Source organism: Carcharhinus amblyrhynchos, chromosome 1, assembly GCF_965287045.1.
Source record: "Carcharhinus amblyrhynchos chromosome 1, sCarAmb.v2.hapA, whole genome shotgun sequence".
Lineage (NCBI taxonomy): Eukaryota > Metazoa > Chordata > Chondrichthyes > Carcharhiniformes > Carcharhinidae > Carcharhinus > Carcharhinus amblyrhynchos.
The window spans coordinates 166,281,645-166,297,647 of NC_137324.1; the positions used below are offsets into that span (position 1 = coordinate 166,281,645).

The window sequence follows — 16,003 nt, forward strand, 5'->3', positions numbered from 1 at the left end:
CCTGTTTTCATGCTGTAAATCTCTATGACTTTATGACTAATATGGATAGTGTTTTGGCTGCATGTCAGCAATTACACCAGCTGACTGTTTCTCTTTGTGTGTTTGCCTGTCATACCTTATTTGGCCCTGGATCTTGGAAAGTGATGTTGAATTTGAATTTATGTTGCAAAGAAGGAATCTGGGTCTTTAGCCTTCTCCCCATTAATGGTTCTGCTGCTGAAAAGCCGATACTTAACGGCATCGTCGGGTAATTGAGCCAGGCTAACTCGAGGTTTTTGCTCTTTTTCATCAACACTTTGATGCTTCTACATTAGCCTGAAATTATGTGGAGAACTGATCCCATGATGAAATCCATATTCTACTGCAAATTGCCAAAAACATTCATTCATAAACTGTTATCCATTGTCTGAGAGTATCTGGTCCCAATGCCATGTGTAAAATAAGTGTATTTCAAAGCGTTTACCACACCTTCTGTGATTGTGGTATGAAGTCTGCTGATTTCCAACCAGCAAGAGTAATAGTCAATGATTATAAAGTAGATTTCTTTTCTCTGAAGTCAAACAGATCCATTTAAAGTTTAAAGATGATCTATTAGTGCCACAAATAGGCTGACATTAATACTACAATGAAGTCACTGTGAAAATCCCTGAGTCACCACACTCCAGCACCTGTTTGGGTACACTGAGGGAGAATTTACCATGGCCAATGCACCTAAGCAGTTCTCGTCTTTGCCAAGATCTGGTTAAGGATATTGGTAGTAATGGTTCTGTTGGTGCTGGGTTGTTGACGGCACAAATATGGCATCAAAATAGATTCTTCCGTGGCTTTCAAAATTCTCGGCCATCGTATTTTCTGTTGTCCAATGCTCTGCCTTTGGTAATGGCCAAATGAACACATTGGAGTTTTTTGGAGAATGTCGTTTCACATCTCTCTCAGGATTTGTAGCCTGTCAAAGACTAGAAGCTCATCAACACTCACAACACGCAGCGGGCCAGGTGAATCGCGTGGCAGGTGAGATTTCCACAAGCATTCGTACCCCGCTAGCGTCTCCCAGTCTGCTCCATGTCAGAAAGCGGCAGGGAGACGATATTTTACATAACAACTAAGTTGTGTTAGCAGACTCGGGACTGAAGTCTCTGGGCCTGCTAGTCTCTCCCACCCTGCCAGATGTTTCAGAGTAGTCGGGATTACAGCAGCTCCCCAAAAGTGGGCAGCTAGTGGCCTGACCCCACTGAAGGGGGCAACTGGAACTCCCCCAGAAGATTGGGCAGCGGGGTGAACCAAGGCAAAGGCATTCTGGCAGTGCCAGCCTGGGCCCCGGCACTGCCCAAAGGGCAAAGTGCAAATTCCCAAGGAGCACCCGCTGCCACTCTGCCATTGGGATCAGTCAACTAAGGAAAAAGCCAGTGATCTGAGCGGGCGGGTGGGGACAGAGTTGTCAGTTGGGGGAGGAGCAATGCCTGCTGGTGGTGGGAGGGAATGGTATCGGCACTACTGACGGGGTAGCTGTTGGGGGAGGGGTGCTTGGAGATCGGGGTAGCCGGTCCGGGATGGGGCGGGAGGGGGTCAGGACTGGCCTGGAAATGATCAGTGGGCCCGCAGTTGAACCGTGGAGGGGTGCTGGTCGGAAGGGCAACATTGCGGAGGTCGCGGGGCTGGCCAGCGATCGAGTTGGCCAGCAATCGGGAGGCCGACAGTGAGAGGCCACTGTGCACGCGCAGAGGCCCACTGCTTTCAGCCTCCCGGGCGGGAATAGGTCCTGCTCACTGATTTATAACGATATTCACGCTGTGGCCTCTGCAGTGCGTAGAGTGTGGGTGATTCCAGCCTGAATTCACAATGAAAAAAACGTGAATTACTCCAGTTCTCATACAAATTCAACACAGAATTTCCTTGGGAGAATTCCGGCCCAGATGTATTTGTTCTCCATGATATTGACCTTAACACCTGATTGCTTGAAACATATTCAGGCAAACAATCTTAGCAGTGTGTTGTGATCTGATTATATTCTGTGTGTTAAATTGCCCCCTTCAACTGAACTTCTCTAATCTGTCAGAGTTAGTATGAAAAGGTTGGTAGTGTACTGCTCTTGTTATTGAGGAAGAATATGCTTCCCCCTCAGCCATGAGTCAAAAATGAGGTTTGTAGCCTGGTTGACTGTAGCTCTCGACAAGTGTGTCAACAGTTGTCTGACTTTTCCCCAGAACGTTGTATGTTGTACAGTAATAGCACATGAATCTGAGGCAGGAATGTCGTATCCTTGGTGGCGTCTTTGCAATTTCCTCGGGAGTTCAGGAGAGCAACCAGAACTTTCTGATCTGTCTCAATCCTGAATCGTAAGCTTTTTAACTAATCTGAAACCTTTTCACAGTCCCATATCTCTGTTAGCGCTTTTTTTTCAATCATTGCATAATCTGGGTGGCACAGTGGCACTGCTGTCTCACAGCACCAGGCAGCCAGGTTCAATTCCAGCCTCAGGTCACTATCTGTGTGGAGTCTTCATGTATCTGCGTGGTTTCCCTCCAACTCCAAAGATATGCAGGTTAGGTACATTGGCCATGCTAAATTGCCACTTTGTGTCCAAAGATGTATTCGTGAGGTGGGTTGACCGTGTTAAATTGCCCCTTAATGCCCAAAGATGTGTAAGTTAGGTAGATTAGCCATGGTAAACACACAGGGTTACGGGGATAGGACAGCGCCAAGGGCCTGGGTGGAATGCTCTTTCAGAGAGTCAGTGCAGAGCCGATGGGCCGGATGGCCTCTTCCTGGACAGGACTCTATGATTTTTCAATCTCTTGTCAATGACTTAGAGGCATAATGAACTGGTTCTTTCTGTCACCTTCCAGGATCTGTAGAAGAAGGACTCCCACGCCCTGTCGATGAAGCATCAGCTGTCACTACTCGAAGTCATGAGGTGCAAGCACGTCCAAAGAGATGGGGAGCACTTTGATCATGCTGACGGCATTCTTCCCTTCCACTCCTCAATACCACTTTGACCTTTTCTCTGCAGGTCTTGTACAAAGATTTGTCGATGGCAGACAGATTCGGATGAAATTTCCCCACCTGGCTGGCCATGCCTAAAAATATTCGTCTGTCAGCAACAGACACATGGGCTGTAGAAAGTCTTTAATCACCTTAATCTGTGTGTGTGTGTGTGTGTGTGTGTGTGTGTGTGTGTGTGTGTGTGTGTGTGTAGTGGGGTTACACAGTTTACAGGTGTCCTTATTTGCCTAACATGGCCTAAAATTCTGATAGTAGTAGTACTTTTCATGAGTGAAGCTGCTTGATCAGGCACTGTTTAAAAACCCTCCCGGGATCTGTATATCATGCTCTCCTTTGGTAGCACCGTGGATGGGCAGGTCATCCACATTGCCAGTAATTCTTTCTCTCCCTTCAATCATGTCGGAGAGGGTGCGTTGACAGATTCCTGGCACAGAAGGTATGCCAAAGGGAAGTTGATTGAAAGAGAAAAGTGTCCAAAGGGAGTGATAAACCCCGTCAACAACCTTGATTCTTGGTCGAGGGGGAATCTTGCAAAAACTGCTGTGGGCATCCAGCATCGTAAATAGAACACATTCAGACAACTTCACCAGGCTGTCATCAACAGAAGACATCTCACTCTGAGCAGAGAATTATGTCAGATCATAACAGGGCCTGATCTCATCATTAGGTTTAGGGATTGCCACTAGCCCCGAGCACCATTTCTGTAGACACTGTAACAGGGGATGTCTCTCCTAGATGCAGCATCCTGTCAATTCACCCTGTGACTTCAGATCAGCGGGTGTTTTAACCCTCTCGGGGCAAATAGACAGAAGAGCATGATATCTGGGAAGAGTGATGTGTTACTCACTTTGGAGCTTCCCCAGTCTCCAGAACAACTTTGAATACGCAGTCCTAAATAAGGCTCCACTGTCATCCTGTGATACGCCATTGATCCTTTATAGAAGATCAAATCTGGAACACACTGCCCTGCTGAACAGAGAAGGTTGCTGGTTCTGTAGGGTCTACAGAGTTTCATTCATTTCTTCATCTTTCTGTCTGTGGGTTGTAGTGATCTGATCTTCACTTTGCAGTCAGTGTATCCTGTACACTGTAGCTTTATTTTTGATGGCTGGATCTCTCCACATCATTAAGCTAGTCCAATTTTTCCAATAGGACTGTGACCCCCAGTCCAGTTTAAATTCTACTCTATACCCTTTGACTTCTGGCTCAACAGACCAGAACTGCTTATTGGGATCTTTTATTTCTCCCAGGAAATTTTCAACCTCAGTGTCCTTATTTCATATTTCCCCTATATAAAGCGTTTGGAAGCTTGTTCCAGCTTTCTTCCTTTCAACTGTGCTTTAGGTCCACAAAATTGTTTAAAATGCCTGGCCTTGCCACAGAGAAAGTATCTCACTGGTCCTACTGGGAGTTCTTTGTGATAATGCTGTTTTTTAATGCCACTTCTGGAACATTTTAAAATAGTTGGAAGGGTTCTTCCCATCCTTTCAGTTGTTTTGGAGTGCTTTATCCTGGGCTTGTCGGTGAGAAGGGCTCCTGCTTTTGTTCCTACCTACTGGATCTAACTCTCCCGAGCCTCAACATCTCCCTGAAGTGCAAGCTGATTCTGCTTTTGCAGCTTCACTACATCGCAAACCGTTCACCTTCTCTAACATTAAATTCTCCTTGCTTCAAAAAGTCCAATAGGGCCTTCATAGAATTATAGATTCCCTACAGAACAGAAGGAGGATATTCAGCCCACTGAGTCTGTACCAACCACTATCCCACCCAGGCCCTATCCCCATAACCCTGCACATTTACCCTGTTAATCCCTCTGACACCAGGGTCAATTTAGCACAGCCAATCAACCTAACCTGCACACCTTTGGACTGTGGGAGAAAACTGGAGCGTCCGGAGGAAACCCACGCAGTCACAAGGAGAATGTGCAAACTCCATACAGAGAGTGACCCCAAACCAGAATTGAATCTGGGTCCCTGGCACTGTGAGGCAGTAGTTCTAACCACTGTGCCACCATGCCGCGCTTGTCAAGCATGCAGACTACAATGCAGTTGCAAATTAACTCATGTTTTAAAGCTATATAGCCACAAATGCTGGCCAGTCTATACAAATCATTAATAAATGGATTAAAATCATAGAGTCCTACAGTGCAGAAGGAGACCATTCATCCCATCGTGTCTGTACCAACCACAATCTCACCCAGGACCTATCCCCATTACTCCATGCACTTGCCCTGGCTAATCCCCCTGACACAAAGGAGCAATTTAGCACGGTTAATCCACCTAACCCACACATCTTTGGGCTGTGGGAGGAAACAGGAGCACCCGGAGGAAGCCCGCACAGACACAGGGAGGATGTACAAACTCCAACAGACAGTGGCCCAAGCCGGGAATCGATCCCGGGTCCCTGGTGCTGCAAGGCAGCAGTGCTAACCACTGTGCCACCGTGATTCACTCAGCCTTTTGCTCCTTTGGTTAAATCTTGCCTGTTCAATGATCAGGTGCTCCTTAGGACTGAAGTAATTATCGAAGGCCATTATGGCAGGGTGCCAAGGTCTCCTCAATTCCATGCCTCAGCTATTGGCTATGTCTTCAACTGTATTTAGTAGAGTGCTGACCTGGGATGGAATTCTCTGACTGTTCACATCCCTCCGCCCTTACAAGTGGACAGAGAAGTTGGTGCTCAGCCAATCTCTGTTCACTGCTGCAGAACCAGAAAATCCCGCTGGCGCGAATGGCCAGAGAAGTCTGCCCCTGCTGTTCTTATACCTTCTATTGTAAGTCTGAAGTTGTTCAGCACCTTTCAAACTACCAACACCAGAGCCCCCATTACTAGACGCTTGATATGTTGGAAGGGCAGTGGGAGGCGTTGTGTCTGTTCAATGGCTGTGGACTTCGTAAGCGGTTTGCTCACTGTCTCCTGCCAAGTTATATCTTATTTTTATTGTTCTTTGTGAATTTGAACTATTCCTAGCTGTGGTTTCCAATCTGTGGCCTCAGTTTTCTGCAGCCTCCAGCGCTGCCACCATGGTTTGGCTTGTTGCCTTTCACTCGTGATGTGTCCTAGTTTGATGAGGTTTCAACTACTCTCTCAGTGACCTGGAGATAGGCAGCGCTAAGATTTCCTTGAAACCATTTTGTTCATAGTTATTTACATCCAAGACCTCATGGTAAGTTCATTATTCTACAGACACAGAAGACGGGATTTTCCAGCTGCGTTCGCCTCAAAACTTGGAAAATCCCACGTGAGGTCAACAGACCTTTGTATTGTCTGTCCCCCCTACCTGTTACAATTCCCGTGGCGAATGGGATGGGAAAATTCCAGAGTGTTCTGTGCCTTGCTCCCCTGGCATCTCTTGGTTATCTGATCTTGATGTCATGCTTACATCATCATAATTTATATCAATGTCTAATTAGCATACACGTTAACTCTTCACTCTCCATCTCACCCCAAGGATGATCTTAAAACTATGCACATTTTCTGATGAATATAACCTTTAACCCTTCACTCTACAACAATATGGTTTCAATATAAATGTTGCATGTTGGTTTTTGCCATACAAATATAAGACTGGCATTGCAGATTGCCTTCCCTTTGCAGAAATATTGCCCACTCATTAACTATTTGTGAAACTTCTTTGGTGGAAGAAACAGTAATAGGTCGGATGCCAGAAGAACTCCAAACTCTGACAGAAATAGAGAAGTGGAAGGTTAATATAGCAACCCAGGTGGTGTTCACTGGCAGTGCTTTGTTCTAAGCTCCAATGAAGGTGGCATGACTTGTGAGAATCACAATGGTGACCGTCTGGGTAGAGTTCGCACATTCTCCCTGTGTCTGTGTGGGTTTCCTCTGGATGCTCTGGTTTCTTCCCACTGTCCAAAGGTGTGCGAGTTAGGGTGATTGGCCATGCTAAATTGACCCTAGTGTCGGGGGATTAGCAGGGTAAAAATACAGGATTCTGGGAATAGGGTCTGGGTGGGATTGTGGTCTGTGCAGACTCAATGGGCTGAATGGCCTCCTTCTGCACTGTAGTGATTCTATGTTTCTATGATCAGTGCTTGGGACATCAATCTCACTGCTGCAGTGGCTGCAGAGGTACTAATTTATCATATAGATGTCTCTCCTCTTTATTTTCTCAATGTTGTTGCTTATTCAAATCAAACAAATGAGATACATAGAAGATCATTCTACAACCTTGGAGCCTCTGTTGAAAACTGCTGCCACACTTTCATATCACACATACACTATTACCTCCAGATCTATTTACTGATCAGCACTCTGTTCTGATGTTCCAGTTCATAGACACTGTACTCTCATCACTATGCCTCTCGCCTGCTCACCAGGTGCTCGACTTACAATTAACATAAGAACATAAGAACATAAGAAATAGGAGCAGGAGTAGGCCATCTGGCCCTTCGAGCCTGCCCCGCCATTCAATAAGATCATGGCTGATCTGTCGTGGCTCAGTTCCACTTTCCCGCCCTCTCCCCATAACCCTTAATCCCCTCTCTTATCAAAAACCCATCAACCCGCTTCTTAAAAATATTTAGCGAGGCAGCCTCCACCACTTCAACGGGCAGAGAATTCCAGAGATTCACCACCCTTTGAGTGAAGAAGTTCCTCCTCAACTCCGTTCTGAACCGCCCCCCCTTTATCTTGAGGCTGTGCCCCCTAGTCCTACTGTCTTTTTTGAGCTGGAAGAGTCTTTCCACCTCTATCCTATCCATCCCATTCATCATCTTATACGTCTCAATGAGATCTCCCCTCATTCTTCTAAACTCTAACGAGTACAAGCCTAGTTTATTCAGCCTCTCCTCATAGCTCAACCCCCTCAACTCCGGTATCAGCCTAGTAAACCTCCTCTGCACTCCCTCCAAGGCCAAAATATCCTTGCGCAGGTGCGGCGCCCAAAACTGCACACAGTACTCCAGCTGCGGCCTCACCAATGCCCTATACAGCTGCAGCAAGACCTCCCTACTTTTATATTCAATCCCCCTCGCTATGAAGGCCAGCATCCCATTCGCCTTCCTGACCACCTGCTGCACCTGCAGGCTGGGTTTTTGCGACTCATCGGCTGCAGCAATGTATCCGGCTCTGGGAGAGACTGAGTGAGACGCAGAAGGAGAGGCTGGAACAAGGAGAGGGCAGGGGCACAACAGAATTTGGGGGGTTAGCACTGCTGCCTCACAGCAGTATGGACCCGGGTTCAATTCTGGCTTCTGGTCACTGTTTGTGTAGAGTTTGTACATTCTCCCCATATCTACCTGGGTTTCCTCCAGGTGCTCCGGTTTCCTCCCACAGTCTAAAAATGTGCAGGTTAGATTGATTGGCTTTGTCAAATTGCCATTAGTGTCAGGGACACTAGCAGGGTAAATACATGGGAATAGGGCCTGTGTGGGATTGTTGGCTTAATGGGTTAAATGGCCTCCTTCTGCACTATAGGGATTTTATAATTCTTGTCCTATCTGAATTATTTTACAAAAACAATTCATTAAACTTTATTTGCCCCCGTTCCTTCAATTACTTAGAACATCTTCTGAATCCCATTGCTTTGTTCAACATTTATTTGTTGTCGATGTCATTTATCATCGATAAATGTGGTGATTTTTGAATCAGTATTTGAATTCTATCATTGGTAATTTCATTTAAAAAGCTAAAGGAATGCTGGGGTTATGCAGCTATCAGAGAAGGGGAGATATCTATTGAGGTTATGATGAAGCTTTCCAAAGCACTAGTCTGATCACACCCAGACGCTAAGTTGAGTTTGGTCACCATATCACGGCGATGCGCATCGTCACACTTTTGGGATATCATGCTAGATATTCACTTGGGACCCATCTAACTGACCACTCCAGTAAACATCTTTGTATTTCCAATGACCTAGCACGTTCCTTATTCCACGAGGTAAACAATAGTGAGACCCAGGGCAGCAACTTGGGGAATTTCACAGTAACTTCATTGCAGTGTTAATGTAAGCCTTACTTGCAACTAATAAATAAACTTTAAACTTTAACCGAGAACATTTACCCTGTACAACCGCAGCTGAAATACATCCCGTGGCACCATGTGATCTTTGTGAAAGTGAATTCAACATGCATCCTATCAATTAAAGACCTAAGGCTCTAAGCGAATGAATGATTCAATTCAATAAACAGATAGATGTGCAGTACATTGTAGAAAGCAGTGAATTGTACATTCTACTATTATCCTTAAATCGTTAAATACACCATTCACTTCCTAGATAATTCTTCTTCATGAAATGAGACAGAGATTTAAGGTACATGAGGAAAAGCTCAGAGGAGATGTATGAGTCAAGTTTTTTTATAGAGAGGGTGGTGAACACATTGCTCAGGGAGGTGATGGGAGCAGATGCGATAGCGACAGTTAAGGGGCATCTAGATGAATACATGAACAGGATAGGAATGGAAGGATACGGACTCTGTAAGTGCGTACGGTTTTAATTTAAGGCAGGCATCATGTTTTGGGCAGGCTTGAAGGGCCGGAGGGCCTGTTCCTGTGCTGTACTGTTCTTTGTAAATCTAAAGGCAGTTCCTTGGCGATTATTCACCAAATCATGTTGATTTTGATTTACTACAGGTAGGATGAGGAGACAGGCCATGGACCATCTCAGCATATCCACACAGAGGAGACCAGAACTCTCCACTCACCTGGCGAGGGGGCAAACCCCGAAAGATTGTGGGTTTACTATCAAATAAACTTGTTGGACTTTAACCTGGTGTCGTGAGACTTCTTACTGCATCTCAGCCAGAGCTGAACTCAAAGCTGTTGGCGTTCATCAGACTGTCACGCTAGTCATCTAGCCAACTGAGCTAACCAAGTCCCCTCCCCACAGGATACAGAAGCTCGATTTTTACACGGCATGCAGTGAGCCCAAACTGACCCAGCTTCTCTGCTGGTGCCACAAGCTTTAACATACATTTCTGCTGGCTGAAAAAGCAGGGGCCTCGGACACTCCTGCAATGTGAAATCCACAGCCATTTAACCCAACTAGTCCCTTAGTCTGCACTCTCTTAACAATCTGTACTGTTTATAAAGCCTAACGAGCTCTTGCTCAGGCAGCACGGTAGCACAGTGGTTAGCAATGCTGCCTCACAGCGTCAGGGACCTCGGGTTCAATTCCGGCTTTGGGTCACTGTCTGTGTGGAGTTTGCACTTTCTACCCCTGTTCACATGGGTTTCCTCCGGGTGCTCCAGTTTCCTCCCACAGTCCAAAGATGTGCGGGTTAGGTTGATTGTCCATGCTAAATTGACCCTAGTGTCAGGGAGATCAGCAGGGTAAATGTGTGGGGTTACAGGAATAGGGCCTGAGTGGGATTGCGGTAGGTGCAGACTCAAAATGGCCCCCTTCTGTACTACAAATGCCAAATGGCCCCCTTCTGTACTACAGAATTCTATGATTCTACGATTTTATGCTGGTGCCTGAGCCCAGGGTAGAAGAGAGTCAATAATGAGGTAGGTTGACATCCCAGGTTAGGGTAGAGTCAATGGTTTGGGTAGCCGATGAGGTTCAACTGAGGCTTTGCCTGCTGAGATTTTTCAAAGCCATCTCTGTGTTTTGGCAAAGATGTAGCATCAGGTCAAGCCCAATATTGAATGCAATGCCTCATCTTAAAGTTTTATTATTTAAAGTTTATTTATTAGTGTCACAAGTAGACTTACATTAACATTGCAACAAAGTTACTGTGAAAATCCCCTAGTTGCCACGCTCCAGCGCCTATTTGGATGCACTAAAGGAGAACTTAGCATGGCCAATGCACCTAATCAGCACATCTTTCATCATGTAGCTCTTTTGTCCCTCCTGTCGGGTCAATGAATTGGATTCAATGTGAATTTGCATTTTAGGACGGAATAAAAAAATTCAATAAAATTTGAGAACTACCCTGTGTTTCCCGAAATGATCCCACTTTTGATTGTGTTTTAGCAATAAAGAAAAGAGCTTAAATTTTAAAGATAAACATCTACATTTTAAGCACATACTTGAAAGATTATCAAAAAGAGCCTGCAGATACCAAGTGTCAAAGAAATGAATAATGAGGAAAGCTTAGAAAAGATTAGGCTTTACAACCATTTTCTGTCATAGTGTCACCAATGATTCATTAATTAGGAAAACAGACATATCTCCTGTTTTCTTTGAACATAAAAGGAAGACGATATATCTCTATAACTGATATGCCACTTAGAGACCAATAAATCCGGCTTCAACAGTAGCTTGGTAGAAAGAAGGACCATTTTACAACCACTGTCTTTTTTCCCTAGCGATCACAGCCAATTCCACCTTATCTGACTGCTTGCTTCTCTGGACAATAAATGGGTCAAGAACACTTAGAAAAATGGTAAATTACGGCACTGGAAAAGGTTATTCATTCTATGATACTTGTGCCAGCACATTGCCAGAGCAATTCTAAACTAATCCCACTCGCTCATTCTCCCCCGAGTCCTGTATCTTTCCCTGTTTCAAATATTTGTCCAATTTTCCTTTTAGAAAATGCAAAGGGGCTCCGTCTCAGCCACTCCCTGTAGCAAAGCATTCCACGTTTCTGCAAAGGGAGATTTCACTTGACCTCTCTCCTCACTCATAGTGGCACGTTTAAATTGATGTTCCTGTGTCATTAACTCCCCCCTCTAAACATGAACAGATTGAACCTCAGCCTGCGATTCCAACGATTTCAGCACTTTCACTCAAGGAAAATTAATCCCCCTTTGAACCGACACTACCACGATGATTCGAACCGTCAACAAACTGACTTTAGGTAGAAAAACATAAAGCACAACACATGGCTTAGCACCTGACAGATATGAAAAGCTATCTGTACACTTCAACAGGACCGTGATCCTCGAACAAGGGAAAATGGAGCTTAAGGTTTCAGAACCAATTACGCAAAGGAATCTTGGGTCAAAACCAACTGATGACAGCTGCTTGAGAAGGCCACCTTGCAGGACACAGCAAGAGAATATTAAATTGTATTGCACACAATAACTGAGCAACAATCATCCTCGCGTTGTTGCAATGCATCGATCCCTGACTCAGAAGACAATTTTCTCTGACTGTTCTGGAATGCAAATGCACCTCTTGGTGATATTCCAAGCTTTAATAGTCTTTCCGAAAATAGTTAACATTTTTTTGATACAGACACACAAGTTCACAGCCTCTTTGCTCAGAACAAAACACATTTGCAAAGCAAAATTTTTCAAAATAATGTTACAGTAGAGCAAGGCATTATCACAATCATGTTGTAAAATTTTCACACAAAATCTTTTGAGCTGATTTGCTTCCTCAAAGAAGGTGATTTTTGATGTTGTTTCATTTGGTTTATTATTGTCGCATGTATTGGTACACAGTGCCAGGGACCCGGATTTGATTCCTGGCTTGGGTCACTATCTGTGTGGAGTTTATACATTCTCCCCGTGTCTGCGTGGGTTTCTGCCAGGTCATCTGGTTTCGTCCCACAGTCCAAAGATGTGCTGGTTAGATGCATTGGCCATGTTAAATTCTCCCTCAGTGTACCTGAACAGGCACCGGGTTGTGGCAACTAGGGGATTTTCACAGTAACTTCTTTGCAGTGTTAATGTAAGCCTACTTGTGACACTAATAAATAAAAAAAATACAGTGAAAAGTATTGTTTCCTACGCACTATACAGACAAATTCATAGAGAAGGAAAGGAGAGAGTGCAGAATGTAGTGTTACAGTCATATCTAGGGTACAAAGAAAGATCAACTTAATGTGAGGTAGGTCCATTTAAAAGCCTGATGGCAGGGAAGAAGCTGTTCTTGAGTCTGTTGGTACGTGACCTTAGATTGGTTGCCTAGCAAGTAAGGATTAATTTATCCAATGAATGCCTCCAGAAAGTATTTATTTGATTTTATAGTCCAAGTAAGCTTCTGTATAGTAAATAGGGAGAAAGGACTTCCGTACATGCTGCACCTTATCACACAGGAAATCTTAAAGTACTTTCCTGTGAACAGATTTATTAAAGTGCAGTTACAGTTGTCATGTCAGAAAAACAAAATCATTTGAGGCACTGCAAATCCAACCATATATCAGTGAAAATGTCTTCTTAGCTTAGAAAGTCACCTGCAGCATTCACTTGTGTTGTGACTATTCAACTCACCCATGTATTTTGTATTTCAGCATGTAATTAGTGCACAGCTAATATTTGGGTAATTTTGTCTCCAAAAGAATATTGTGGGCATATCTGAATAGTCTCCTATACTGCCTTCCACAGTCAAGCTTAGATTGTGCTCTCACTAAAGCTTATAAATGGAAAGTGTCTGCAATACATCAGTGTCTTTGTCTTTTGGACTTACTGGATAAGTCAATATTAGTTTCCCTTAAGAACTTTTGAATGGACTTACCTTGCATTAAATTGATCTTTCTCTGTGCCCTAACTATGATTGTAACATTACATTCTGCACTCTATCGTTTCCTTCCCTATGAATGGTAAGTTTGTATAGCGCGCAAGAAACAATACTTTTCTCTGTATGTTAATACATGTGACAATAATAAATCAAATCAAATCAAAATTAATGTGGCATGATTGCAATAAAATGAATTTTGTGCTTATTAGAGAGATTTCTTGTTGTGTATTTGTAAGATAATAAGGGAGCGTTGGCAAGTTTCAGTAACAGTTTTATACCCAGGCTGACTGAATACTTGCCAAGAGATCAACCTTGAATGCCCAACTTGTCACCAAGTAAGAAGCAGATACATTCCACAGATCAGCGGAGCATCTCTCTACAGATGCTGCCAGAGCCGCTGAGTATTTCCAGCACTTTCTGTGTTTTTATTTGTTAATTTTACATTCCACTGACCCTAAGCAGTGGAACCTGTAAGGATACAATTACTAGCCATTGGGAAATCCTGCACTCTTAAATTCACCGAGGAAGCTGGACCATTTTTCTTTTCAAACCTGTCTCCGTATTTTATTGTTGGCTGACCAAGAATGCAAAACAGTTTTTGACGTGGACAAGTCTGGAGTGAAAAAGATTGATTCCATTCTCTGTTGTTTTGTCTGATGGCTGGTTCCCCGTTTTGTTGTTTTCCATTAACTGTACCAGTTACTTGCTTCTCAGGTTTAATTATTGCCTTTAAAACAAATGAAGCTATCTGCCTCTTTGTGGTTTTTCCCGCAGACAAGCCCAAGAAATGTCTCATAATTTGACCACAGTCGGTCACCTTACACTAAAACTCACACTGCACTCATCTGCTCCAGTAACCATGGCACAATGATGGATGCTTCGAAAAAGCAACAGCATTCCAAATATTTTCCCTCCCTGTTTCTGGGTATACTTCCCCCATCCCTCTGTAAAACTCTCCAAAGCAAATAAACATCTCTAATGAAAACATTTTCAAAGAACATTCTTGATAAATACCCAAAACTTACCAAGTATTCGCATGTGTTCAGGGACACTTAGACACTCGAAACGAAAGTTTGAACTCATGAAAATTCACATCCGTTTGTAACACTAGACAATGCCAATTCCAGTCGGAACTGTTTCCGAGTGCTGCATTTCTGCACGACGCACCCCCAAAGAAGCCAGAATTATGAAGCGTTCTTGGAAGTCCATGAACAAGAAGGGTCCATTCTCAATTTCCTTACATTACAACAGTAAAATATTTCATTGGTGGTGAAGCGTATGGGGGCACTCCAAGGAATCACAGAATCCCTACAGTGCAGAGGAGGTTATTTGGCCCATCAGGCCTCACTGACAACAATCCCTGTCTATCCTTGTAGAGCTATAGAGGTTTACAGCAGGGAAACAGTCCTTTTGGCCCAACATGTCCATGCCACCCTTTTTTTTAACCACTAAGCTAGTCCCAATTGCTTGCATTTGGCCCACATCCCTCTATGCCCATCTTACCCATGTAACTGTCAAAATGAATTTTTAAATGACACACGTATTCAACCTGCTAGTCCCCCTGATACGAAAGGGCAACTTAGCATGGGTAATCCACCTAACCTGCACATCTTTAGACTCCGGGAGTAAACCGGAGCATCCAAAGGACACGGGAAGAAAGTGCAAACACCACACAGACAGTGACTGAGGTCAGAATTGAACCCGGGTCCCTGGCGTGAAGCAGCAGTGCTAACCACTGTGCTGCCCAAACAGCAGGAAAGGCATTACACAAATGCAAGATCTTTCTTTTTCAAGAATCCTATGTAGGTTGTTGTCTGCAAAGTCAACTGGACAATTCATAGGTGATTGATGTAAAAGCTTATAGAGTCAGAGGTTTACAGCATGGAAACAGGCCCTTCGGCCCAACCTGTCCATGCCGCCTTTTTTTTAAACCCCGAAGCTAGTCCCAGTCGCCCGCATTTGGCCCATAACCTTCTATACTCATCTTACCCATGTAATTGTCTAGATCCTTTTTAAAAAAAAGACAAAATTGTACCCGCCTCTACTACTACTTCTGGCAGCTTGTTCCAGACACTCACCTCCCTCTGTGTGAAAAATTGCCCCACTTATGTGCCTTTTTTTTTAACAAGACAGAAAGAAGCATTAAAAACAGCAATGCAGACTGTGCTGATTTGGGTTATATTTTAGATGGCTTGTCCCTTCAAGGCCACCACGTCCCACCACTGCAAGTACCACACAGCCTGTGACAAGTCAAAGCTCAGTTGTTGACCAGTCCGTGTAAAAGAAACGGCAGATAGGTCAGCACGGGGCTCAAGCTTCAGGCTGCAACCTAACATCAGCAGGGATGTAATAATGTGGGCATTTGCACATGCCAGCCGCTGTAATAAATAACCAGTGAATCTATTTTGAAATAACACAAATCTGCTGAACGTGTCCATTTAGCAATTACCTCATTCGCTTTCTCATCCCTGCAACAATCTGATTTCGGCTGGGACCCCACGCACTCATTCACCCCGAGTGAATAAAGACAGCTACAAATTTCCATTCTGCTTCGCTGCTTTCCCCCACCCCCCCCCCCCAAGCCCCCGCCCCAGTATCCAACAACCAGTAGATGGCAGCCCCCAA

At 44.3% G+C, this 16,003-nt stretch overlaps 1 protein-coding gene across 4 annotated transcripts in view; it reads right to left on the bottom strand.

The window, feature by feature from the left end:
- LOC145347181 (thrombospondin type-1 domain-containing protein 4-like) overlaps nt 1-16,003 on the bottom strand; it is a 428,571-nt gene that overhangs the window by 412,211 nt on the left and 357 nt on the right. The window contains exon 1 of one of the 4 annotated variants that reach the window (XM_080195029.1): nt 15,828-15,921. The exons of the other annotated variants lie outside the window; for them this stretch is intronic. The gene's annotated coding sequence lies outside the window, so the exon portion shown is untranslated. Of the gene's footprint in view, nt 1-15,827; nt 15,922-16,003 lie in introns of those variants that run through there. 4 annotated transcript variants of the gene reach the window in all.